This window comes from Panthera uncia, assembly GCF_023721935.1.
Source record: "Panthera uncia isolate 11264 chromosome A3 unlocalized genomic scaffold, Puncia_PCG_1.0 HiC_scaffold_12, whole genome shotgun sequence".
NCBI lineage: Eukaryota > Metazoa > Chordata > Mammalia > Carnivora > Felidae > Panthera > Panthera uncia.
The window spans coordinates 23,850,168-23,875,127 of NW_026057579.1; the positions used below are offsets into that span (position 1 = coordinate 23,850,168).

Here is a 24,960-nt window from a genome sequence, read left to right on the forward strand (position 1 = left end):
TCAGCCATCTGTATGTGAGATACCAAAGAAGTAAATTGCTCAGTGACAACCATAGGCCCTGAAAGAATTTAAGCACCTTCCCTGTTGCCTATCTTCATGGGAGGGGATGTGGTGGGGGCAGGGTAATAATAGCCATCTACGAGTCTCATTTATATCTCAGATCATATACCCACATCCCAGATACCGAATCAGAAATTTTATTATGTTCTTTGCCTGTTCCAGGTCGTTAAACTTAATCCCAGATCTTGTCCTTCTTCTTTTTTTTTTTTTTTTTTTAAATCTCTGTGAGTAGAACTTTTTAATTGAAACATTACAATGGATTGTCTGGATAAGAAGTGTGTTTTCAACAAATCTTTGCATTATCATCTTTCCACTTATACCACTTAAGTAAAAGTTATAACAGACACAGTTTCTTTTTTCTGGACTGGGTATGTCAGTGCAGACACTATGTCAGCCTGAAAAAAAAAAGAGACAGAGAGAGATAAATAAAGTCTATGGGTGTCCCCACACGGCACCAGCTTGTTTGAGCCAGTCATTATCTCCAGAGTTATAAGAAGACCTTTTGGAACTCCCCCAGCCTCTGCTGCTAAGGCTCCTGGGATTAGAGACCAGAAGACAGAAATGCTCTGTTCTTTATTTCAGGAAGCACACATAGATGGACTTTGGAGTAAAGAAATAGTATTTGTTGAAACCTTTGCTCAGAGTTATAAATCTCTGTGCCGCGTGGCAGGGATGTCTCTGACTCTGGAACAAAGAACAAAGAGCATTTTAGTTAGTCACACTGAGGAAAATACCCAAGAAGCAGAAACCACAAGGGAGTTCATAACACACACACCCCCTCCCCTCCTGAAGGACCACCTGCTTTCCCTTTAACTCAAGTAGAGATTTCTTGGCACATTCCAGCTCCAAATCCCAGGTTTTGAAACAATAAAGCTAGTATCAGAATCATCCCCCGGGCTCTACAGATCCATGTTAAATGATGACGAATTTAGGCCTTTCATACAGCCATAAAACCTCAATGTAGCCAACAACCTGGAAGTCATAGTGTTTCACTTCATCATCGAAGTGATGGAATGACTAAGATCCAATGTCACAAAACCCCTCAGAGGTCCCACAACCCCCACTACACCTGGAAAGATTCTTTAAAACATGGATCTGATTCATAAATATAATAAATTTTCATGGTATAAATTTTTTTTAAGTTTTTATTTAAATTCCCGTTAGTTAACATACAGTATAATATTAGTTTCAGGTGTACAATATAGGGAAAAAGAAAAATATTTTCATAATCCACCACAATACATTTTGTTCACCATGCTCTGTTGTGATTAAAGAAAAATGAACATGCTAAATCTTACAGAATAAAAAAGAAAATTGTGGATTTCTACTTTTGATGTTTAAATCCTGAATTCTGCAACTTATTACATAAAACATCAAAGCATACTTGGACAGGGACCTTGTTCGAGATAGGGTTACATCACAATAGGTGTGAAAAATTGTGAAATCGAGCCAGCTTCAGGGGAGTGTGCACAGCATGACATTCTCTATAAAGATCCTGGCAGTGCCGAGAGAACCCTGTATTCATAACTGGCCAAATCCTGCTATCCTTACTTGCAGGGCACAGCCCATAATCGGTGGAGAGATTCCAGAGGTGTGTGATATTACCCCTGAGTTCTTATCACAGACACTGAAATTCAAGCAATTAAATTAGAGAGAAAGCAATCTAGAGTGGGTGAAAACAGAGTGATTGAGGTTCATGGATTTGTGTTGATCTTGCACTGATCAGGGATCCCTACAGAAGCTGCCAACTGCTCTCAGAGGTAAAGAGGCAGATCAAGGAGGTTGTTTCCTAACATTATGTGAAGTTATCTGGGCCTTGAAGGTGACAAGGAGGATAAGCTAAGTACTAAGCCAGGTTCTGTTGGCCTTAATTGCGTGTGTTTATTGAGATTATATTTGGTCTCAAGTGTTCTTAAATTGTTCTGTAAACTCTGCAGACCCTATGGGGCATCTGAAGGCACAGCTACTCAGAAGGAATGTCTCCCTACATCTGGGATTGATGGGTACACACCCTTGCCTTTTTCTTGTTGCTTTCCATTGCATTCTTCAATTTCCAACTCTGAAATGTAAAAGAAAAATAATTGACACCTCTCCTTTTTCATCTTTTCATCTTTCTGCTTTTTCATCTGCACAGTAACAGAGTTGGTTGCATGGGGTCATCACCAGCAACTCTCACCTGCTCTGGATTCTCTGCTCCATGGTTCTAAAGACTAAATGTCCTGCATCAGGCAAGGAGCAGTGTGATTACTACTCCATGTCAACAGTGCTGGCCCGTTGGAAAAGCTAGGCTATTTACTGTCTTAAACCAGCTACCTTGTCTCTTCTTTATCCTACAACACTGACAAGCCATAAACCCACTGAAACTGTCCCCTTTAATCTCAGGGCAAAAATTTCATCTTCTTCAAATCTCCCTGGGGAGCAGAGTGAAACCAAACCAACAGTGGTGTAGAAAGTTAACTGCCCCAGTAGTAGCTCAAGACTCCAGGTGAGTCAGGTCATATCAGACTTCTCCCCAGAGGACTGAATGAATGAAGGTTCTGAAATGGAATTGAGTGAGGGAGTCTGCATTCTCCAGAGAGCAAGGATGAAGGGGTCAAGAAAACAAAGATCTATCCCCAAACACCAAAGAACACCACTCCTGAGTAGTACAAATGCATTCGGTAGAATCTTTGCTGTAGAATCAGAGAATTCACTCAAAGAAACTATGTGAAGACAGCCAGTTTATCCCCCTGCTTTCAAATAATTAACAAGGATTCACTGAATCACTTCCTGCACCCTCAGGCACATACTGGGATGGAATCCAATGCGCATAGCATTTTTCAGGACTTTAATTATCTCAAAGTATCTTTTGGTAATCTTTTTCAATGTCTCACCAACATAAGCCACCCAGTTAATATCTAACCTAAATCCTTTCTGCCACTTATTTAAGCCATTTATTTTCTTTAATACCTTAGGACATATGGGAGAATAGTAGGTATCCTTTTTGGGAATATTTTCTCAATGTGTGAGTTTTCCTTTTGCTTTGATTTCAGTGAACAGAGTATTGTCTGTTTAATTCTCCAAATAATAAAAAGAATCAGGAATAGAAAGTTCATATTTTTTACTTTTCCACATATTAGTTTTGTGACCTTGGGTGATCTTGAAACACCTCCAAACATCAATTTCTATATAATTATATAGAAATTATATATATTTATATAATTATATATGACTTATATATAATTATATAGATATAATACTTACACCAAAGATTATTATAAAGGTTCAAAGGCTCATATATGCAAAAACAAATTGTGAAGTACAATAAAGATTCCAGATAGAGTAATTGTTATTCACCTGTCATGAGGATTAAATCAGAATAATGGTAAAATAATGTTGGGAGGATGTAGAGATATCAGAAAGAAGCCTGTGTTTTGCTGGTAAGGATGTAAAATGGTGCCACATCGTGGAAAATAGCATAGAGCCTCCTCAAAAAAATTAAACACAGAATTACCATATGATTGAACAATTCTGCTACTGGTCATATACCCCCAAAGAACTGAGTGCAAGGGTTCAACGGACACTTACTTGCACACAAACATTTATAGCAGTGTTATTCCCCATCGTCAAAAGTGGGAAAAAAACCCAAATGTCCACCATGGATGAATGGACAAGCAAATTACAGTGTATACACATAATGGAATATTATTTACCCTTAAAAAGGAAGTCCTGGCACATGCTACAACATGGGTGAACCCCAAAGACATTATGCAAAGTGAAAGAAGGCAGACACAAAAGGGCAAAGATCGCATGACTGGCGCCACTTGCATATGTGTAGTCAAACTAATGGAAACCGAAAGTAGAATGCTGACTGCAGGGATGGGGGAGGGGGATCCTGGGGAGTTGTCGTTTAAAGCGTACAGAGTTTCATTCTGGGATAACGAACAAGTTCTTGGGATGGATGGTGGTGATTAGTTGCGTAGTAGTGTAAATGTACTTAATGCCACTGAACTGTATACTGAAAAATGGTTAAAAGGTTAAGTTTTACGGTATGTATATTTTAGCATAATGAAAAAAAAGAAGATAATGGTCACTACATGGTCCCCACTTGGCAGAGGATATGGGGGATACTATTTTGTTGGAGAGACTGGACAATACATAACACAATCCAGTCCAATGGGCAGCACTGTGTAATGGTGTAATGGGAGGCTGCTCTGAGAGGTGGAAGGAGACACTAGTGAGCATGTGGGATCAGAAGGGCCAGAGAATGCTGGCTTCATCATGGAGGTACCGACATAGTCTGGGCATAGGTTTTTGAATGGCCACAATCAAAGCCTTAATTATTTTCAGGCCTAGGATGCATTTTCCCAGCAACTACCTCTCCTATCTCTCCCTCAGAAAGCACCCATTATCCTCCTGTTCCTACATGAACTCCAGGAACCCGTGTGATATTGTGTAGTGCCTTCATGCCAAGAGACTGCCCAGAGAGTTAGAGACAGGCAATCTTCAACACCCATTTGAAACCAGGGGCTGGGAGAGTTATGACATAGAGAAAATCAAAAGGCTAGGTATTGATTGACAAATTATCTGGGGTTAACTAAGATAAGCAGCAGTAAACCATTAATGTCTGCATTCTCCTCTCTGTGGTTCTAAAGAGTGAATGTCCTTCATCAGGCAGAGCTAGTGTGAGCACTACTCCAGGTCAACAGTGCTGGGCTATCTACTGTCTTAAAAGAACTACAGACATACTACCTTGGTGCTATAAGTACAAACTTTTTGGCGTACCAAAAAAGATGAAGCTCTGGTTTGGTAATGACAGGAAAAGTTTATGGTGCTGGATTTTATAGAGAGTGGTCACATCAGGCTGAGTGTTATAATGCGAAGCATGTGGACTTCAGTGACAGACATAAGTTCAAATCCCAATTCTGTCACGTTTTACCATGTGACCCTCAAAATTATTTCACACTCTTAGCTTCTCATATAGCATAACAATACCTAAATCCTGGGTTTGTGATAAGATTGTGACAGTTTATATAATTTCCCTTAAACTTAAAGGGCAGTTTGGGGCGCCTGGGTGGCTCAGTCGGTTAAGCGGCCGACTTCGGCTCAGGTCGTGATCTCACGGTCCGTGAGTTCAAGCCCCGCATGGGGCTCTGTGCTGACAGCTCAGAGCCTGGAGCCTGTTTCAGATTCTGTGTCTCCCTCTCTCTGACCCTCCCCAGTTCATGCTCTGTCTCTCCCTGTCTCAAAAATAAATAAACGTCAAAAAAAAAAACAAAAAAAAAAAACAAAAAAAAAAAACAACTTAAAGGGCAGTTTAATAATGAGAATATTAGCAAAAAAAAAAAAAAGTTTTTAGAGAAGCTAGCTGTGATTGCTTCTAGATTATAATAAAAATAGCTAATGTACATAGAACTAACATCATCCCCAGGACTATTCTAAGAACTTTAAATTTTGAACTCTTAACCCTTGGGAAAATCCTATGAGGCAGAGACCCTGGTTATCCCCACTTTACATCTGAGGAAATGGAAGCACAGAGAGAATAAGAAAGTCGCCAAATGTCACAGAGCTGATAAATGTTAGCACTGGAGTCCATATTCTAAAGTGCAGTAATATAGACCAAAGATGATACTTGATAGTCCCCTAAGGAACAAATTCACTATGCATAAAAAGATGTTACTTTGATTTTAATAAGGAGGTGATCAGAGGGGACAGAAGAAAATGCATCTTTAAATCCCCATAGCAAATCATGTAAAGGTTACTTTATGGTCATACTAAGTTTCCATCCAGCAACTTATTCTAAAGATAAACATAATAAAGAAACCTAAATCACCATGTCATATTAATAAGATACTTAATTTTCACCTATAGGCATTAAAATATTTAAGGACAGAAATATACAATTTTCATAGCTTAAGGCTTTCATATTTTTTATTATTTTAGAATTCAAAAGTTTTAATACAGCTATTGTTCAATATGTACATTTTTCCAATTAATACTGAAAAAGAAATAGATTACCTATAAAGAGACTTGCATGGGTAAAACCCTACCTCAAAAATACCAAACATATTATAGAGGAATGTGGGATTGCTTTGGCTCCTCATTCATTACCCTGATATAAGTTACAAAAAGTAAAGTATGGCCCAGAACTCTCCAAAATCCTGCTGGTCAGTGACTGGCATAAGGCACACAATTTCAGTGTTTATTACAGAAATCATTTAATGGAGAACTTTAAGAATTAACACACCAGTTAGCAAATAATAAAAGAATATTATGAATCAGTACTCATGGAATATAGGAAACTTCTTACCCCTGAATACCTTTCTAATTAAACAAACAAAAAATTAACAGCACTCAAGATATTAGAAAAAGAAAACAAAATAAAACCAAGTAGAAGGAAGGAATTCATAAAAATAAAAGCAAATATAAATAAATTAGAAAATGGTGACATTGTTAAATCAAAACTCAACAAAATACTTATAATTTATTACACTGGGGGATTTAAGCATAATAATATTTCTATGATACTCTGGAGTAACCATCAGTTTTTTCTCTAGAGTTAAGTAGTTGTCAGATTTTTTAAAATAAAACAACAGGGGTGCCTGGGTGGCTTAGTCGGGTAGGCATACAACTTTGGCTCAGGTCATGATCTTGTGGTCCATGAGTTCGAGCCCAGCATCTGGCTCTGTGCTGACAGCCTGGAGCCTGGAGCCTGCTTCAGATTCTGTATCTCCCTCTCTCTCTACCCCTCCAATCTCTCTCTCTCTCTCTCTCTCTCTCTCAAAAATAAATAAACCTTAAAAAAATAAAATAAAATAAGGGGCACCTGGGTGGCTCAGTCAGTTAAGCATCCAACTTCAGCTCAGGTCATGATCTCGCCATCTGTGAGTTCAAGCCCCACATCAGGCTCTGTGGTGACAGCTCGGAGCCTGGAGCCTGCTTCGGATTCTGTGTTTCCCCCTCTCTGCCCCTCCCCCACTCACAGTGTCTCTATCTCTCAAAAAAAAAATGAATAAATGTTAAAAAAAATAAAAATAAGAAATAAAATAAATCAGTACCCTCTACTGATTAAAACAACAGTAAGTCGGGGCGCCTGGGTGGCTCAGTCGGTTGAGCATCCGACTTCGGCTCAGGTCATGATCTCACAGTTTGTGGGTTCAAGCCCCGCATCAGGCTCTGTGCTGACTGCTTGCTCAGAGCCTGGAGCCTGCTTCAGATTCTGTCTCCTTCTCTCTCTGCCCCTCCCTCACTCACGCTTTGTCTCACTCTGTTTCTCAAAAACAAAATAAAAATGTAAAAAAAAAAAAAAAATTAAAAAAAAAAACAACCAAACAACAGTAAGTCAAAAATGGAAGGAAACTTCCCTAACTCAACACAGCATATCTTCCAGAAACTTAAATCCCCTGTCTTATTTGGGCAGACACCAAAGAAGCTTATTTCTCACTTCAGTATTAGTCCAAGGAGAATGTTTCTGGCCAGGAGGCAACTCTCCTCCACACGGCCTTGTCCGTATTTAAAATCCTTTCATCTTGTGGCCCCATCTCCTAGAACCTCACCACCTATATATCCAGGCTTCAAAAAGGAGTACAAGTGAGAGGTTTTTATGGGCTTGGCATGAAGACTGTTCACACTGTTACTGGAGAGAACAGTAGTCACCTGGTTATGTAGAGAGGGGGGCAGGGAGATGAACTCTAGCTATGTGTCCAAGGGGAAAACCGGAAAATCATTTCAGTGGTTGGTGCTCTCTGCCACAGTCAGCTTCTCTGGCTTCATGTACCTACATTTCTTCACACTCGTCTCCTCCCCAAATTCCAGGCAGGTACTACATTCATCTCAAAGTTCAAGAACTCTGAGTGTTGCACAGTCCATCCATCAAATACCAGTTTGGTTCATTATGGTTTGATGACCTATGCACTAAAAAATGTTAACTGCCCCTGCACACCCACCCACCTAAAACAAGGTAACGGAGCAAGGAAGGAAATTAGCAATAAAAGCTTTCATCTTAGAAAAGAGGGAATGGGACACACATCAAATCTCACACGAAACACAAAATTAAAACCCTGATGAATCCATACCTAAACATGAAATATCTAATCACAAAAGATTGAACCATGAAATATTAAAAGGCACTATAATAAAAATAGGTTTCAATTATGTATTAGGAAGGCCTCCTCAGCATTACACAACATCCAGAAATCTTAGAGTAAAAAATGGACAGGTTTGTCCTCATAAAAACATAAAATTTCTGTATCTCAGAAGTGACCATAAGCAAAATTAAAAGGCATTTGTAACAAATATTTACAATATAAGTGACAATTGCTTACTGTCTCTAGTATAGATGAGAAAAAGGCAAACAACCCAAAGTAAAAGTGGAAGCTTTGCCTTCCAGATAGGAAACTAATTGCAGACAGCGATGTTCTCTCCCTCCCCAATGCTCTCTATATTTCTACTCTAAGCCTTACATTTCTTTTTTGAGTATGAGAATACATACCTTACTCTGTAAATTCAAAGAGAAATTTTTAGCTAATCAAAATTATGAAAAATTCCTGAGGGTCTAAAAATACACCAGATTAGTTTGAAGAAGATAACAGCAGCCTGGAATTTGTTCTGAAGCTTTTTGGAAAGTATGCCACAGAAGATAGGGGCATCACCAAGCCTATCTCATGCCTCCAGGTGGTGGAAGCCAGGCTCCGAGAGGAGGCATTCAATGCAAATGACAGGGAAAGGAGTTGGGTACCCACACTGGTTGTGCCTGGTACAGCCTGCTGTCCTCCTCCGCATCCATTCAGGCCTATTCTTGGGCAGGGGCCATGCTCAAGGAGAGTAGAGCCTGAAAATGCCCAGATGGAATGACTAAGCCCAGAATATTGGCTTCTAAGATACCCTACCCAGCACACACGCAGCCTTTCTCCTATTCTCACAGAAAACATCATGGAGCACAAACCTCAGTAGCTACCCCAATACCTCCCTGATGGCTGGCCATGGGACTAGAAGTATAAAGACTCCAACAGGAGGGGCGCCTGGGTGGCTCAGTCGGTTAAGCGTCCGACTTCGGCTCAGGTCATGATCTCACGGTCTGTGAGTTCGAGCCCCGCGTCAGGCTCTGTGCTGACAGCTCAGAGCCTGGAGCCTGTTTCAGATTCTGTGTCTCCCTCTCTCTCTGCCCCTCCCCTGTTCACTCTCTGTCTCTCTGTCTCAAAAATAAATAAATGTTAAAATTAAAAAAAAAAAAAAAAAGACTCCAACAGGGTATCCAAACCACAAAGATGAGCCCATAGCCAAAATCACCAACATCTGACATGAAGCCACCATGAAAAATAGATAACAAGCCAACAGAAGAATTACGATTATGAAAAATTAATAGAGTGATAAGAAGAAGTGACAATCAGGAACAGTCTGGTGTAAAACAAACCAAACATAAACCTTAGAAATAAAAAAAATGTAATTACTGAAATAAAAAATTCAGTAGATAGGATTAGAAGACTGGACCCAGCTGAGAAGGAAATGAGATATCTGGAATGAAGCACAAGGTGAAGAAAAGTTGAAAACTTGAAGATATATGGAGGAAAGTTCTGTATGTCATAGCATCTATCTAATAGAGAATAATGAGGATAAAAGAGAGATAAAATCTAAAAAAAATAATGGAATTTCTTCTTACAGTTGAAGAAGCATAAATCTTCAGATTGAAATGGTCCTTCAAATATAGAGCAGGATTAAAATAAACGCACACACACACAAAAGCCAATTACAAAGGTAGTGACAATTCAGAATATTAGCCAACATTCTAAGCTATGAGGATAGCTACGAGGGTGAAGAGAAGTTGCCGAAGCTTCCAGAGAGGGTGATAAAGCGACTATTCACAGTCATTCTCATCAGATTTGACATTAGGTGTTTCATCAACAGTATTGGATGAAGAAAAGACATTCGATAATATCTTCACTGAAAGAAAAGAAGTTCAAATCTAAATTTCTATATTCATACATAATATTAATCAAATGTGAGAACAATATAAGATTTTTTTCAAATACCCAGGAAGTCAGAGTTTTAATAACTCAATAGATCCTGTCTGAAAGCTAAGAGAACTATTAGAGACTCTACAGGAAAATGAATCCAAGATTTAACAACAAGCTGCAGTAGTTGCAGGAAAATAATACAACTACTTTTTCTATGAGACATAATTATAAATTTTTTTTAATTTTTTAATTAATTTATTTGCCGGGGGAAGGTCAGAGAGAGAGAAGGAGAGAGAATCCCAAGCAGGCTCCATGTTCAGCGTGGATCCCAACATAGGGCTCAATCCCACGACCCTGTGATTATGACCTAAGCCGAAATCAAGAGTCGGATGGATGCTTAACTGGCTGAGCGACCCAGGTTCCCCTAAAATTATTTTTTAAAAACAAAATTCTGGTGTCAAAATTCAGATTATGTCAACATGGGATATAGAAGATGGAGGCAGGGATGCTAATGAAGAATTCAGGAAAATAAAAGTATCAGAAGATTTGTCAAAAGTTATTAGTAGGTATGGGAATGCAAGCTGGTGCAGCCACTCTGGAAAACATTACGGAGGTTCCTTAGAAAACTAAAAATAGAACTATCCTACAACCCAGCAATTGTCCTACTAGGCATTTATCCAGGGATACAGGTGTGCTGTTTCGAAGGAACACATGCACCCCCATGTTTACAGCAGCACTATCTACAATAGCCAAAGTATGGAAAGAGCCCAAATGTCCATTGATGGATGAATGGACAAAGAAGATGTGGTATATATATATATATATATATATATATATATATATATGTGATGGAGTATTACTCGGCAACCAAAAAGAATGAAATCTTGCCATTTGCAACTACGTGGATGAAACTGGAGGGTATTATGCTAAGTGAAATTAGTCAGTCAAAGAAAAACAAAAATCATATGACTTCACTCATATGAGGACTTTAAGAGACAAACAGATGAACATAAGGGAAGGGAAACAAAAATAATATAAAAACAAGGAGGGGGACAAAACAGAAGAGACTCATAAATATGGAGAACAAACTGAGGGTTGCTAGAGGGGTTGTGGGAGGGGTGATGGGCTAAATGGGTAAGGGGCACTAAGGAATCTACTCCTGGAATCATTGTTGCACTCTATGCTAACTAATTTGGAAGTAAATTTTAAAAAATAAAAAATAAAACAAGTGAAAAGTTAAAAAAAATAATTTTAAAAAAAGTTAGTAGGTAGTGAGCAGCCTCACGCTGTTAGAAAAATATAAATTTAAACATAATGATAAAAATTTAAGTGTAACCTCTTAGAAGCATAAAAATAAAATGTGTATGGTTTTCAAACCAGTAAATGAAAAGAGGAACAAGGGAAATCCCAGCCATCCATGGAAAGGCTGAAGCGGAAATGAGAGAAAGGATGTTAATCTGCAACACAAAATGACATGGCAGGAATAAGTCTAAATACATCCAAAATAATGATACATATGAACTGGATTAGTCTGTTTTATAAAAGGTAAAATCGGCTGGATTTTAAGAATCCAGCCACATGCAGCTTGCCAGGAAAAGCCAAAACTATGATTACTCTAGGCTTGAAAACATATTCCTGGCAACCACGAACAGAAAGTTGCTAAAAGCAGCATCAGCATCACACACAACAGAATCGAAAGTCAAAAAGATTACAAGTTTAAAAGAGGATATTTCACATTTTAAATAATTCACCATGAAGATCTAATAATCATGAACTTAAATGCTCCTAACATCGTTTTGGAGTACATGAAAAATTGGTAAAATCACAAAAGGAAATTAGCAAATCCACATCTGAGAGGTCTGTTAAAGTCTCCCACTACGATGTACCGTGAGTAACAATACAGAGGACTTAAATAATATAGTTAACAAATTGATGCTAATAGATAGGCATAGAACTCATACTCAATAGAGAATACACAATTTGTTCATTTTACTCAGTTAAAATTTATAAAAATTGGTCCTATAGAAGGTCAGAAAGGAAATTACAATAATTTTTTTTTAAAAAGACATATAGAGGGGCGCCTGAGTGGCTCAGTCGGTTAAGCATCCAACTTCTGCTCAGGTCATGATCTCACAGTTCTTGAGTTCAAGCCCCACGTTGGGCTCTCTGCTGACAGCTGGAGCCTGGAACCTGCTTCAGATTCTGTGTTTTGGTCTCTCTCTCTGCCCCTCCCCTGCTCACACTCATTCCCTCTCTCTCTCTCAAAAATAAATAAACGTTAAAAACTTTTAAACAAAGAAGATACATAGAGATATATAGACCACTTAATTGAAAATAGTGTATTAAAACTAGAAAAAAAATTTTTTTAAGTTTATTTTTATTTATTTTGAAAGAGATATAGAGAGCAAGCAGGAGAGGGGCAGAGAAAGAGGGAGACAGAATACCAAGCAGGCTCCATGCACTGTCAGCACAGAACCTGAAATGAGGGTCATACTCACAAGCCACGAAATCATGACCTGAGCTGAAATCAAGAGTCAGATGCTGAACTGACTGAGCCACCCAGGTGTCCTGAAACTAGAATTTTTTTTAAATTGAATCCAGGCATCTAGATATTTTAAGTCACTTCTAAATAATTCATTGCTTAAAGAAAATGTCAAAGTTGAAATTTCATATAATTTAGAAATTAATGAAAATGAAAGCACCCCATATCAGAACCTATATGTTTTGTTCATGGAAAGATATATATGGCTTCACATGCATTACACATTAATCTAAGAGGCTAGGAAATAAACAACTCAAATAAGCCCATAGAAAGTATAAAGAAGAAATAAAAATAATAAAGGCAGAAACAGGTAAAATAGCAAACAACTCCATTTCCTCTGCCTCCTACCTCATTTCTTCCCTTTCCTATAGCAAAACTCTTCAAAATAATCATCTCTTATGGTCTCCAGATGTTCGCCTCCATTTTTGTAAGTCCTTCCAACCAGGGTTCCATCTTCAAAACTCCACCAAAATTTATCAACTCCCCAAACTCCCCCTATTTTTTCTTTTTCATTGTTAATTGAATATAATAAAAACCTTTCACAAGATTAATCAAGGGAAAAAGAGAAGCCACAAAAAAAATTAGGAATGAGTTTTACATATGTAAAAGATAGAAGGAAATTACAAGAATATAACAATTTTATACTAATCCGCTGGAAAACCTAGAAGAAATGAATATATTTCCTGTAATACAAGTGATTAAATTTGACCTAAGACGGAATAGAAAATCTGAATAAATCAACTGTTTTAAAAAATATTTCCCAGCTGTGCTGTGGGAAATTAAGAAAATTACCTATATACCTACTGGGGCCAATGTAACAGGGCAGTAGGAAACCCCTTAGGGTAAAGCGGAAAAATTACATAGTAAAAAGAATATAGTTATTATAATGAAAGAAACCAGATTCAGCTTCATATTTCCTAGTTTCAAAATATATTATGAAGCTATAGTAATCAAAATAGGATAGTATTGGCATGAAAATGGGCACATAGATCAACAGAACAAAGAATCCAAAAATAAACTCCTATCTACAGTAAGGTCATTTAATTTACAACAAAGGAGGGGCACCTGGGTGACTCAGTAGGTTAAGTGTCCAACTTCAGCTCAGGTCATGGGAAGAGATGATACTTCATCTCACAGTTTGTGAGTTAGAGCCCCGCATCGGGCTCTGTGCTGACAGCTCAGAGCCTGGAGCCTGCTTCAGATTCTGTGTCTCCCTGGCTCTCTGCCCCTCCCCCACTCATGCTCTGTCTCTCTCAGAAATAAATAAACTTTTTAAAAAATGTTAATTTACAACAAAGGAGCCAAAATATACAGTAAGGAAGGGATAGTCTCTTCAACAAATGGTAATTGAAAAAACTGGACAACCTCATGCAAAAGAATGATACTGGATCCCTATCTTGTACCATCTACAAAAACCAACTCAAAATGGATTAAGGTCTTAAATTTAAGATCTGAAACCATAAAACTCCTAGAAGAAAACATCAGTGGTAAGCTCCTTGACGTTAATCTTGGCAGCGATCTTTCGGATTTGACACCAAAAGCAAAGGTAACAAAGGCAAAAACAAGCAACTGGCACTACACCAAATGAAAAAGCTTCTGCACAGCAAAAGAAATAATCAAAAACTAAAAAGGCAGGGGCACCTGGGTGGCTCAGTCGATTAAGCGTCCGACCTCAGCTCAGGTCATGATCTCACAGTATGTGAGTTCGAGCCCTGCATTGGGCTCTGTGCTGACAGCTCAGAGCCTGGAGCCTGCTTCAGCTTGTGTGTCTCCCTCTCTCTGCCCTTCCCCTGCTCACACTCTCTGCCATTCTTGCAAAAATAAATAAACATTAAAAAAAATTTTTTAAACTAAAACTAAAAAGGCAATTTGTAAATCATATATATGACAAAGTGTTAATATTCAAAATATATAAAGAAATCACACAACTCAATAGCAAAAAACAAACACTTCGATTTTAAAATAGGCAGAAATGAATATTTTTCCAAAGAAGACATACAAATGGCCAACAGATACATGAAAAGGTGCTCAACATCACTCATCATTGGGTAAATACAAATTAAAGCCACAATAAATCACCTCACACCTGTTGGAATGGCTCTCCTCAAAAAGAAAAGAGCTAACAAGCATTGGCAAGGATGTGGGGAGAAGGGAAACATTTAACACCATTTGTAGGAATATAAATTGGCACAGCTACTGTGGATAACAGCATGGAGAGTCCTCAAAAAATTAAAAATAGAATTACTATATGATCCAGTAATCCTACTTCAGGGTACATATCCAAAGGAAATGAAAAAAGGAAATATAAGAGATAGGTGCATTCTCATGTTCATGGCAGCATTATTCACAATAGCAAAGATATGGAAACAACCTAAGTGTTCATCAACAGATGGATAAAGAAGATATAGGCTATATATTCAAGGGAGTATTATTCAGCCATGAGAAAGAAGGAAATTCTGCCATTTACAGCAACATGAATGGCATAATGCTAAGTGAATTAAGTTAGACACAGAAAGACAAATACCACATGGCATCACTTATATGTGGAAGCTAAAAAGAAAACCAAACTCATAGAAACATAAAGTAGAAAAGCGGTTGCCAGGAATGGGAGTGAGCAGGGGTGGGGGGAAGGAATAGGGAGAGGCTGGTAAACGGGTACAAACTTTCAGCTATAAAATGAGTAAGGATCTAATGTATAACACAGTGACTATAGTTAGTAACACTATATATTTGTTTTATAATTAAAATTTGCTAAGAGGGTAGAACTTAAGTATTCTCACCATACATACGTGTATATATATGTATATATATGTATAAAATATGTACATAACATTACAATATATATTACACATAAAAATATGTGAGGTGATGGATGTGCTAATTAACTAGATGGGAGAAATCTTTTTAAAATGTATATACATATGTCAAATCATCACAGTGTACACTTTAAATACGTTACAATTTTATGTCAATTATAACTCAATAAATCTGAAAGGAAGAGAAAGAAACTAGGTTCAAATACTAGTTCAGCCTCTTCCCAGCTGTGTAACATTGATATGTACCTATCTTAGTAAAGGCTACCCATCCAAGAAGGCCTTCACCATCATGACATTATCCTACTGACTCAGGCCAATGCCACTACTTTCCATATGGAGAAAGCAATAGGGAAGAGATGATACATCCTTGTGTATTCCTTCAGTTGTATTTTTATTTGTTTTGTGTTTTGAGGCCCCTATTTTGTGGGACTCTGCTCCTAAGTTCCTCACCTAGTAAGCAGACTTCAGTCAAAATGTATGTTGTATTAGGGACATACCACTCAATCCCAAAGCAGTCTCAGCTCCCCTAATCTCATCTCTGATCCAAGACCCCCTTAGAATAATGTGGCAATTGAGACAAGACAAAACCAGAATATCCCTCCCTCCAGCTGCCTCCCTAAATGTTGCCCATGGTGCCTTCCCTTGCCAAGGCACCATTGCCTGTCTGTACAAGTACCCAGCCCCCTTCTGTTTCCTTAAGAATCCTCCTGTAGATGAGTATATGCTGATACGGAAGCATCAAAGCCAGTATTTCATTGGTTGCAGAAGCTGTCACCATTCTCAACCATTAGCTCAAAAAAGGAAGCAATGATATCAAGACCTTATGGTGAGACAGACCCATCAGGAATTTCTTAAAGGGTTGGGGTTATTTATGAAGATTAGTAAGTGTATGAGGGTTGTAGTGAGAAAATAAATGGGCACAACTTCCTTGGAGCAGAGGGTGATTCGATGATATCTGTCATCACTTACCAGCTGTGTGATGCTGAGCTTTATCTTCCTTCCTGGCAAAATGGAGATACTAGTACCTACCTCCTAGTTTTGTTTCAAAGATTACATGTGACAGAGGGTCCCACACGTAGTTAGTGCTTAATAAATTTTACCTCCTATCTTAATCAGCGTGGGCTGCCAGAACACAATACCACAGACTGGGTGGCTTAAACAATAGAAATGGATTTCTCAAAGTTCTGGAGACTGGAAGTCCAAGATCAAGATGCCAAGAAGATAACTTCACTCTAAGTCTTCTCTTGGGAAGGAGAGAGGGAGGAAGATGGCGGGCAGGGGCAGTATACTGAGAGACAGAAGGGAGGAGGGAGAAATATTGAGGGAGAGATATAGAGAGAGATGAAGAAGAGAGGGAGAGGAAGAGAGTGGGATAAAGACTTCTCTCTGGGTCTCTTCTCATAAATGAACTAATCTCATCATGAGGACCCCACTCTCATGATCTCATCCAACCTACTTACCTCCAAAAGGCCTCACCTCTAAATATCACCCCACTGGGGGTTAGAGCTCCAACAGATGAATTTGGAGGGGACACAAACATTTCATCCATAGCATCACCACATACATAAGCACAGTTTTAAGGAAGGGAAAGATACTTGCTCAGACTTTGGTTTCTATTAAAACAGATGTTAAGAAATCTATTCCAGGATACCATGTTTAAGCTGGGATTTCATTTTTACATTGGAGAATATATTCTAGGGTTTTCTTTTTATGCCCTGAGGCAGGAACAGTACCATCCTACCAAGCACATAGCAGGTTTATTATCCCTCTCAGAAGGTACAGAAAGGAACTGTTTCCTCTGATACATTTCAGAGACAATAAAGAGTTCAGGAATGGGGAGTTCAGGTGGTGGGGCCACAAAGCCTACTGGGCTTTGGCCACAGGATAGTTCCTGTAATGCTTAACTAAAATTTGTCTTAGGCTTTCTTGGCAAACTATGCAGGAGGTGGAAACACACCAGAGATCTTTCACACACCTGCCTTTGTTCTGGTCTGAATTTAGCCACCTTAGTACTAATGAGAATTTTCCATTAAAATGACTTCCTTTAATCCCCAAATTCTAACTTTAAACCTTGCTAGGCTCAGCAGAAAAAAAAAAAGACACCAAAGAGTACCTGCTGTGTTTCCATTAATATAAAGTCCTAAAACAGGCAAAACTAACCTTTGATGCTAGAAATCAGGATTACAGTTGCCTCAAGAAGGGCAGGAATTGAGCGGGAAAGGTCACCAGAGAACTTTCTGGTGTAATGAAAATATTCTATAGCTTGAGGGCTTATGCATTTGTAGAAATTCACCAACAGTTAAGATCTGTTCACTTCACTATAAGTAACATCTCAGTTATAAAAAGCGAATATATGAATTTAGGCTCTTTTGTATCAAGTTGAGTGTAATTATGAAAATTATGTGCATTTTTCCTTGAAAAGATCTGTCAGCAATCTAGATTCATGTCTTTATATAGTCTTCAGTAGCAAGCAGGAGTATGGATGGGATAGAAGCTACATGCTCCTCAGGAACTCTCCCTGAATTTCTGTACCCATCCGTAAAAGAGCAGTTCTCGCTAGGAAGAGAGGGACAGTGGAAATTAACACTTTTTAATGGGGTATAATCAGAGTTATCAAACTAAGTTTTTCTAGCATAGATATGGACTATCCCCCTATGTCACCCCCAAAATTCTCTTATGATGTTCCCTCACCTTAAGAACCATTCCAGAGTGTGTCACTCTTATTAATGGGAATGTTGTATCCCTCAGGTATGTTGGGTAAATGTGAATCTATGAGGTTGGGTCATTCAGGTATACCAACCTCTGCCTCACTCTGTTAATGACATCTACCAACTTCCCAGTTACCGCTCTTCATTAATTGACAATGACAGGACCTGGATCTTTCTCTCTACCCCAGTTACTATCATAATTCTGGGTGATATCAAGGTTCATGTAAATGAGCCATCCAGAAACACGGACTTGGACCTCCACAATTCCAGTGGCTGTCACTTCTATTATAATTGGCCAAGTCACATCTGGAATCTTACTAGCTGTACCACATCAGAAATTCTGAAGTCCATTATTCTACTATGGGTCTTAACATCTTATCTTTCTACTTACTTTTCTTGTACCTTTATTTCCACTAAACCTACTTTTTGACTGTAAGGACCTCCAGTTCTTTAACGCCACAATTTTTTCATACTCTATGGGGAGCTTCCAAAGCTCCCTTGCCAACCTAGTCTGTGATAACATGACTAGTTGTCTCCATTATTCTTTACCAGCATCTTTAACACTTTTTTGTTAATATACTTTCCCTGCTACAGCAACTGTACGGTAAATCTCTAGCCCAAGATTGATGCAGCATTATTACTTCTATGTCTCTTTATATATGCACATGTCCCTTAGCAACACCTATTGACCCTTTGGTTTGCTCTTGGTCAGACTGCTCTTCAACCTCCCCAACAATTATTCCAAACTTTTGCCATTCTCCCCAAAACTCCTCCCCTCAGCAGATCACCAAGGCTCCTATGTCATGGAGAAATTGAAATCATCAAGCTTACTCTCCATCACCTTCTTGCTTTTAGTCAGCAGTTTTAATGTACATTCGAGCTCACATTCTCATTCATATCTGTACCCTTGACTCCTTTCTCAACGTCTAAGAACATAAGGTAAACCTTAAGGTATCTAAAGTCAGTGCCTACACTTAACTCACCCCCTTCTGACTCCTTTGACACTTTATCGGCCATCTTCTTTTTTTTAAGTTTATTTATTTATTTTGAGAGGGAGAGAGAGAGAGAGAGAGAGATATCACGCAAGTGGGAAAGGGACAGAGAAAGAGAGAGAGAGAATCCCAAACAGGCTCCATGCTCTCAGCACAGAGCCTGATGCGGGGCTCAACCCCACAACCGTGAGATCATGACCTGAGCTGAAATCAAAAGTCAGATGCTTGACTGACCAAGCCACCCAGGCACCCCAGCCATTTTCTTTTTGCTCAAATATCAATCTTTTTCTTCCCACTTGTTCCTTCTCTTCAGCCTATAAACATGCTCATGTTAGTTAGGCCCATAATAAAAATGAATCATCTGGGCCACATGACTTTTCTAGCTACTGTTTATCTTACCATCACCATCTTATTAAGATTGTGCTTTCTGGGGCACCTGGGTGGCTCAGTTGGTAAAGCGTCTGACTTCAGCTCAGGTCATGATCTCACAGTTTGTGAGTTTGAGCCCCACATGGGGCTCTGTGCTGACAGCTCTGAGCCTGAAGCCTGCTTCAAATTCTGTGTCTCCCTCTCTCTATGCCCTCCCCTGCTCTCTCTCTCTTTCTCTCTCTCTCTCTTGAAAAAAAATAAAATGTTAAAAAAAAAAAGATTGTGCTTTCTTAGTATAACAATGGTTCTAATGGGTAAATATTGTGGGTGTTTTAAATCCCAATTTCACTGGACCGTAGAGAAGCTTTAACTGACCACCTTAAAATAAACACTCCAAAATCATAAGAGCTAATAAACAAGGTCATCAAGGTTGCAGGACACAAGATCAACATACAAAAATCAATTTAGAGGGGTGCCTGGGTGGCTCAGTTTGTTAAGCCACCGGCTTTGGTTCATGTCTTGATCTCGCAGTTTGTGAACTCAAGTCCCACATCAGTCTGTCTGTTGTCAGCATGGAGCCCACCTCAGATCATCAGTCACCCTCTCTCTGTGCTCCTCCCCCTATTGTGCTCTCTCTCTCTCAAAAATAAACATTTAAAAAAATCAACTTAGAGATAGCACCTTATACCTGTTAGAATGGCTAAAATAAAAAAGACAAGAAATAGTAAGTGTTGGTGAGGATGTGGAAAAAAAGGAACTCTTGTGGACTGTTGGTGGGAATCTAAAGTGGTACAGCTACTGTGGAAACAGTGTGGAGGTTCCTCAAAAAAATAAAAATAAAAATAATATATGATCCAATAATTCTATTACAGAGTACTTACCCAAAGAAATGAAAACACTGATTTGAAAAGATATATGCACCCCTATTTCATTGCAGCATTATTTATAATAGCCAAGATATGGAAGCAACCTAAGTGTCCATCAATAGATAAACAGATAAAGAAGATGTGGCATACATAAACACGTATATACATACATACCCACACACATATACAATGGACTATTACACAGTCATAAAAAAAGGATGAGATCTTGCCATTTGAGACAACATAGATTGACCTAGAGGATATTATGCTAAGTGAAATAAGTCAGACAGAGAAAGACAAATACCATATTATTTCACTCATATGTAGAATCTAAAAAACAAAACAAATGAAAAAACAAACAAAAAGGCAGAATTTGACCTCTAAATACAGAGAATTGGTTGCCCAGAGGGAAAGGGGATGAGCAAAATGGGTGAAGGGGACTAGGACAGACTTACAGTTATGAAATTGATAAGTCATGGGAATAAAAGGCACAGCACAGGAGATACAGTCAATGATATTGTAATAGCATTGTATGGTGACAGATGGTAGCTACACTTGTGGTGAGCAGAGCATAATGTTTAGAGCTGTTGAATCACTATGTTATACACCTGAAATTAATATAAGGTTGTATATTAACTATACTCAAATGATTAAAATAAAAAATTAATTATTTTATTTCTATACATGAGCAATGCACAATCCAAAAATGAAATTTGGAAAACAATTCCATTTATAGTAGTATTAAAAGAATAAAATATTTAGGAATACATTTAATACAGTATAAAGTATAACATTTGTACACCTAAAATTATAAAATATCATTGAAAGATATTAAAATAAATGGAAAGACATCTGATATTTAAGAACTGGAAGACAGTACTATTAAGATAACAAAACTCCCCAATGATCTTGATTCAATGCAGTCTATTTCAAAATTCCAGCTGGATTCTTTCAGAAAATTACAAGATGACCCTAAAATCCATATGGAAATGCAATAACCAAAACAATCTTTAAAAAGAATAGTGGGTTTGGAGGATACATTTCCCAATTTCAAAACTTACTACAGTGTTACTGCAAACAATAAAGTGTCGTCCCGGCATGAGAGTAGACATAAAGATTGGGAGCAGAATTGAAAGTCCAGAAATAAAATCTCAAATGTATGGTCAAATGGTTTTTGACAAGAATGCCAAAAGATTTAATGGGGAAAGAACTGTTTCTCCAATAAATGGTGCCGGCATTTGCATATGCAAATGCAAAAAACTAATGAAGTTGGACCTTCAGGGTTCAGCCATACATGTAGATGTTGTCAGCACTCCCAATCTTTTACAAAGAAAAACAACTGAACAAACTAAAAATTAATAACTTTTTTCTTGGACTCGTGAGGGAGCTGAGGTTGCATGGCAAAGAGCCACCCAGAAAACTGGACATAGAATGGAATCCAGAGAGTTACTGAGATCTGCTTACCTGGAGCACTGGAGCCATACTTTGATAGGAACACTTTCATGCTAATTTTGACAAATCACTAGAGCTGAGTGTAGGCTAGTATGAGAGAAATAGACTCTTGGAGTCAGCGCTCTTAGGGGTCTCTCTTGCTTTCATGGGCTTTACTTCTCAGACCCCACCAGGTTTTCATGGTGAAGAGCCAAGAAAGATAACCTCATAGCTCTGACAGGCAACAAAGAAATTTTCTTTTTTCTTTTCTTTCTTTCTTTTTTTTTTTTTTTTTTTGAAATAAAGTCAGAATCTCTTCCATAACAAAGTCCTATTCTCCAGGGGAATGATTTAACCAGATTTATGCTACCTGGAAGAAGTACACTCCACTGACTCCATCCCCCTGGACCCTTCCTTTCTTACTTACAGGATGGGGGGATTCTAAGAAGCACTTATGAACGTCACATCCCAAGGACCCAGGCACACTAAAGCACTGAGATTTACCATACAATTACAGAGCGCTTCCCTTTCCCAACACCTCACCACCACAAACCACTGACTCTGTCTAAGGAAGAGGTAGGGAATCCCCGGATAACAGGGAGACAAAAACAGACACGACAGAAATTTGAAGCCTCTGACACCTATAGCTACAGCAAACATTAAGCACAGTCCAACTCATAGGAGATCTACTTGGCTTCATTTATTTTAGTCATTCATAAATTTACTGACCCTATCAGAAACTTCTTATTGAACATGTGATTGGTTAGACAGCAAAAGATGCCTAACCTTTCCAATACTTTTCACCTTAGAGAAATAACTACATTATTGTATCACTTTAATTTCTGCCTACCTTATTGCCCCAATTTCAATTGAAGTCCTTTAAGGACAACATCTATATTTTACTTTTCTGTACCTTCTGTGGGTAGCCTAACTCAGTGCTGAGTGAGTAAATGAATGAACAAATGAATGAATGAGTTGGCTTAAGATTGTCTTTGGAGTGACATGGGAGTCCTTGGGGGAGGTACTGTAGTTCTGATTATAATTATTGTTCTGATAGAACTTTCTTGGTCCTGGACATCCTCCTCTAGGGAAGGAGTATGGTACAGTGGGGAATGGTCTAGAATCAGGAAGTCTGGTTTTAAGACTTGAATGTGCCATTAGGTAGCTATGTGGCCTTAGAGAGCTCAACTCTGGGCTTTTTTGCAGATCTGTAAAATAAACATTCCTTTCAGTTCTATCATTACAAGATTCTGGAAGCCACTAGTCATCATTAAAATGAAAAAAAAATTACCAAAATAAACTCTGAATTTAGAAAATGAATATTTCTTTTCTTATATCCTCTAATATCTAGGACCTACTAAATGCCTGATTAAGTCACTGTTTTAAGTGCATCACCTGTATTAACTTATTTATTCCTAGAAATAAAACTATTTTATCCCTCTTTCACATATAAAGCACAGAAAGGTTATGTAACTTACATAGCTGGTAGCAGAATGAAATTTAGATCAGGCAGTCTGGCTCCAGTAGCTGTGTTCTTGATCCTAATGTTTCTCCCATGCCCAAGGGTATTACCAGCCTTCTCTTCTGCCCTTGGAACAACTGGCCTCTTCCATCACCATATAGTTCAATGGAAAGATTAAACTCCCCTCTCGATGGAAAGTGATTATTCAGAAAGATGTTGTGAGAGAACAGAATTCCCAGGAGAGCAAAGACATATTTACTAATGCCTTCATTTGGGTAAAGGGCCTTTGTTTTATTTGATATTACCAGTCCTGGATTGGGAAATCAATGTGTGGAGAAGCTTTTGACTTGACTTTTGGACAGAATGCTGTTCTTTTCCCAAAACCATATCAAACATGAGGTTGAAAGGTGAATCCTTTCATTGCAACATCACCTATTTTGCTCCTGCTAAGAGGGTTCTGTTTGATTCAATGCTAGAGAAGACTTCCCCTCTCAGTCCTTCCACATGAACTGGATTTAAGAAGCCACCATGACACCCCTTCCTCCCATTCCTCACCTCAGCTCAGAGGTATATCAGCTATAAGAAACTTACCAAAATGGTTAAATAGCCTTTTAAAATTAGGTCAGAAAGAATAAGTAAACAGGAACTTTCCATCCAGTGAAACATGTACTTTGAATCCAACAAAGTATACAGAGTAACAGGTAAGATAAAGTTAATTCTAGAACTAACAAAGATTGTGATCAACATTCAGTGTCGCTGGGTCCTCTTCCTGTTATTCTAGCCACATATTTCCCTCTCATTTTTCTTTCCAGTTCTTATCTTCCCTTTTCTCTCAACTCCTCTCTCAACTCCTCTCTCTACCTGTCCCTTCCTTTCCAAGTACCCAGAGGACTGTCACATTTCCCCCTCCTAGGTCACTGAGGAAAACAGCCTCATACGAGCACATACAAAAAATCCTGAATATCTACATATGTATAGCATATGCTTACACTTTGAGTTTTTTCACCCATATAGTCATTCATTGATGCATTCAACAGATGATTATTCAGTGCCTGTTCAGTCTTAACTCTTTTACCTTACCTCCTCACACACATATATATATACCTTAGGACAGATGTTTGTGTTTCCCAAGGACATCAGATTTAGCTGGAGAGGTCCAACAGAAATTGGGGCATGTTCTCAATAGTTTACTGGTCATGGATTTAGGGTTTGGTAGAAGCCAGGTCTACAAATAACAGACTTGGAAAACCAGCTGTTTGGGAAAACTAGCAGAAATAAAGATCTTCCTGTTTGGTGCTTTTAATGCCTTTCTGGAACTTTCTTTGGGAGCTCTAGGAAAAGCTCAAATATAGGGAGGAATCAAACAGTATCCCTCTGTCAGTCCCTCTTATGTGTTCACTGAAGAAGCCCTCTAAGCTCGGGAGACTTTTCCAGAGCCACCCAATCGACCAATGGCTCATATACCGTCATAGGTATGAGATTATACATGAAGTATAATCATACCTCATAAGAGGCATGGCCTTTGACAAACCTTATTATAACCTTCTGTTTATCAGGTATTCACCAGGCACTTCCTGGGCATGCAGCCTGATGCTAGGTGTATCCCTGGTCCTTTAGGCACTTACAACTAGAAAGACACAGATATGATAATGGATGTAGCATGATAAAGTGAAAAGAGCCCAAGATTTGGAGTCTTACATCTCAACTTCACCACTTGTTAGCTGTGAAATACAGTTAAACCTACTTCAGAACTGTTATAAGTATTTGCTCTGGATTTTATGT

At 38.4% G+C, this 24,960-nt stretch overlaps 1 long non-coding RNA gene across 1 annotated transcript; it reads right to left on the minus strand.

Moving 5' to 3' along the window:
* On the minus strand, positions 1-23,443 carry LOC125937353 (uncharacterized). Its single transcript, XR_007462361.1, has 3 exons — positions 23,195-23,443; positions 2,072-2,119; positions 1-744 (listed from the first exon to the last, which is right to left on the minus strand). It is a non-coding gene; the product is annotated as an uncharacterized LOC125937353 (long non-coding RNA).
* Positions 23,444-24,960: the final 1,517 nt, after the last annotated feature.